A 3,599-nucleotide genomic window follows, 5' to 3' on the forward strand; every position below is an offset into this window, starting at 1 on the left:
GGAGCCGTTACCCCCAGTGGAGCCGCGGCCCCGGGGACAAAGTCTCGGTCCTGTCCTCGCCGCCGCCTCGCCCCGGCTCCTCCCTGACAAAAAAAAGTTATCTGTCGCCAGACGCCCTGGGGGCCCGGCGTGGGTCTCTCGGCTGGACTCACCAGAGCGGCTGCCGGAGCTCCACCTGCAGGACCTCGACTCGTGAGGCTCGCAGCCACAGCGACGGCAGCTGCTCTGCTTCCTCCAGAGTAGCAGCACCACCTGCTCCCCTTCTTCCTAGCAGAACGGGTCCCGGCGAGCCATCTTCCCCCTCCTCTCACTGACTGACAACCCAGCCCGGAGAGCCGCCACTGCCGCCAGCCTCTCTGACAGGCACGACCAGGGACCCGTCCTGAAGCAGCCAACCACCACCGCCCCACGCCGATTCAGCCTATCGCCGTCCTCCGGGGCGGGATCAGAACAACTTCTCCACCAATGAGAATCTTCTTCTGCTGGGCCTGGGGCGGAGCTCTGAGGCGACTTGAGTGGGCGTGGTCTGAGCAATGGGCGTGATCCGGGGCCCGGGGGAAGATGATTGACTGTAAGGTTTGCGGTGGCCGCTAGGCGATGACAATCAGTGAAGGTCTAAGATTCTGAGCCGTTAGGGCTTATGGCCTTCTCAGAAAAAATAAGCTTTACCGGGTGACGTGAAGTGTATCAATTTGTTTCTCTTTTGTAAGAAAAGAGAAACAAATTGATAATTTACTAGTAAGTAGGATTTACTTCCCTGTAATTGAATTCACAAGAATTTATGAAAATCTTACCAAATTCCGGGAGGAAAAAAAAATTACGTTTTTGCAAAATGGAAATAAAAACTTCCCCCTCACTACATCATTGCTTTTGGGCTTAGCTTGGAAAAAGTCAAAAACGATACCCCAGTTTTCTTTCCATGGAGGTTGTTTTTATTTTTTCCATCATTACTCCCTACTTTTTCTCTGAACATATACTAAATATTTTGTATAATAACTGGAACCTGAGAACACCTGAACCTGCTCCTGCAGACAGTCCTGCTGTTTTTGACCTTGTAAACCCCTCCTACCACATCCTTCTCAAGTCTGGTCAGGATTAATTAGAAGAAAAACTGACCTCCACCCTAGAAAACAGGAAGTCATTCTAGCTTTACACTAGAAATGGGCAGGATTTCTCCAGAAACACTAAGTGAACTTTTCAAACATGCTGAACTCATAAATAACAAGCACATAAAGAAGAAGATATGTTACTTGATTATCAAAAGGGTATCAAGCAAACATTTTCAGGTAATTATTAGGGCAGATTGCTAAAACAGATAGGATCCTCCCTCCAAAGGGAGGATCAGATTAATAAGTAAATAACAACAAACTACAGTGATAAGGACAATAGAGATTGGTTCAATGAGCAATGGAAACAGAGGACAAGAAATGACTGTTTAGGAAAGTCAGCGAACTCCACAAGGAAGGTGATGTTTGAGTTGGATCTTAAAAGGTAAATGGGACTTTGCCAGAGAAGAAAGTCAAAGGGTATTTCAGAAAGAGAGAACACCATGTTCAAAGGCATGGAGCTATGAAAGGGCACAGAGCCATTGTGGAACATTGAGAAAGTAGATGGGGTTAAACAATGAGGAACAGCCAAAAATTGGGCTGGAGCAAAAGGTTGAGGTGAGATTGTAAAAGACCTCACAAGCTACACTAAGATATTCAGACAAGCACTGTCAAGCAGAGCCTTCTGCAATGGTGAAAATGCTCTATATTTGTGTTGTCCAAAATAGTAGCCATTAGCCACATGTGGCTATCAAATATTTGAAACATGGTGTGACTGAAGAGCTCAATTTATTTATTTATTTATTTTTGAGACAAGATCTCACGCTGTCACCTAAACTGGGGTACAGTGCTCAAGTGATCCTCCCACCTTAGCCTCCCAAAGTGCTGGGATTACAGGCATGAACTACCATAGACGGCTGGAACTCAATTTTTATTTATTTTATTTATTTTTTATTTTTGGCAGAGTCTCCCTATGTCACCCAGGCTAGAGTGCAGTGGTGGGATCTCAGCTCCCTGCAACTTCCACCTCCCAGGTTCAAGCAATTCTCCTGCCTCAGCCTCCCGACTAGCTGGGGTTACATGCACCCACCACCACGTCCAGCTAATTTTTGTATTTTTAGTAGGGACAGGGTTTCACCATGTTGGCCAGGCTGGTCTCGAACTCTTGACCTCAGGTGATCCACACACCTCAGCCTCCCAAAGTGCTGGGATTACAGGTGTGAGCCACCATGTCTGGCATTAATTTTTAATTTTAACTTTAACAACTCCCATATTGGATAGCTCAGGTTTAGATTTTCTTCTAAAGGCAATGAGGGACCAACAACAGCTTTTAATCATGTGGACAATACAATCAGGTTTCTTTTAAATTGTGAGAATCCAAAAAAAAAAAAAAAAATACAGGGTAGAGAGGAAACTCTTGACAGATGAGATTGACTTAACTTAGGTCCCCTTGGCCAGAGCCTGTTCAGCACAAGTGTTTACTCAAAGGAATAGGAACAGGAAGATCCAGGCAGCATGTTATTCACCTGAGAGAAAACAAGAGGTCAAAACCTGAGAAGTTGAATTCTGCCATCAAGTCCCATTGAGTAGGACAGTGAGGGACCAAGGAAGGAAAGAAACCCAGTCAGCCAAATCATAAGATAGAAACAAGAGTAAGCAAAAGAGTGCACACTTGCACACCGGCACACACACACCCCCCATCAGTTTTACAGGTCATTGGCCATGTGTGCCAGTAATGTGTTGACCTGATTTGAAGAGCCAAAGTGTCTGGTGGCAGGAAGGCCAGCCAAGACCAGGACAAGATTCCAGGAGAGAATCTTGAACCAAACCTGTGGAAGTCAGGATGGAAGGGAGAGGTAAACATTATTGACTTCCTGTACTGTACAAGGCACGTGGCTTGTCAAGGATATAGATGAATGCTAGAAGCTTGCTTACAGTATAGGTAGCTGGATAACAGACAGATGAAAGGTTAAGCAAAGATTAAAGTAATTATTTAATGCAGCGGTGGAGAGATTACATAAGGCAGTATATAATTGATTCATTGTTCAAATGATTTTCTAGGCAATAACCACTGTGTTTTCAGAGGAGGATGCAAGCATTGCAGTCAAGCGCAGTCAGGGAAGGCTTCATGAAAGAGGTAAAATGGGCTGGGTCTAGAAAAATGAGGAGGAATTTGAACCAGATTAAATGTGTGAGACAGTAACTCCTAGAATGCCTGGAGAGATAACACAAGAGAGGAAGTACAAGCAATGTTCAGAGGGCATGGGAGGCAATTTGGGTCAGCCAAGCTTGGCAAGCTAGGTTGCAGATAGATAATAGAGCACCTTGACGGCAAGCTCAGTTGTTCAGATTTTCTCCTTTTGCCTTGTGGCTTCCTCTCTGCTCATTAGAATCACTTAGGATGCCTTTCAAAATTATCAGTACTCAAACCACACCCCACACTAAATAAATAAAAAAATTGGGGTGTGAGGCTAGACATTGGGTTTTTTAAAAGCTTCCCAAGTGGTTCTAATATACACCCAAGGTTGACAAAAGGGAAATAATATAACATTT

At 44.9% G+C, this 3,599-nt stretch overlaps 1 protein-coding gene across 2 annotated transcripts in view; it reads right to left on the reverse strand.

The window, feature by feature from the left end:
• Positions 1 to 423, reverse strand: part of FAM126A (family with sequence similarity 126, member A) — an 82,758-nt gene extending 82,335 nt beyond the window's left edge. Inside the window, exon 1 of one of the 2 annotated variants that reach the window (XM_011973922.1) lies at positions 153 to 423. The gene's annotated coding sequence lies outside the window, so the exon portion shown is untranslated. The remainder of the gene's footprint in view (positions 1 to 152) is intronic. The other variant, XM_011973923.1, reaches the window with a different exon arrangement.
• Positions 424 to 3,599: the final 3,176 nt, after the last annotated feature.

The sequence above is a fragment of the Mandrillus leucophaeus genome, unplaced genomic scaffold (assembly GCF_000951045.1).
Source record: "Mandrillus leucophaeus isolate KB7577 unplaced genomic scaffold, Mleu.le_1.0 Scaffold140, whole genome shotgun sequence".
NCBI lineage: Eukaryota > Metazoa > Chordata > Mammalia > Primates > Cercopithecidae > Mandrillus > Mandrillus leucophaeus.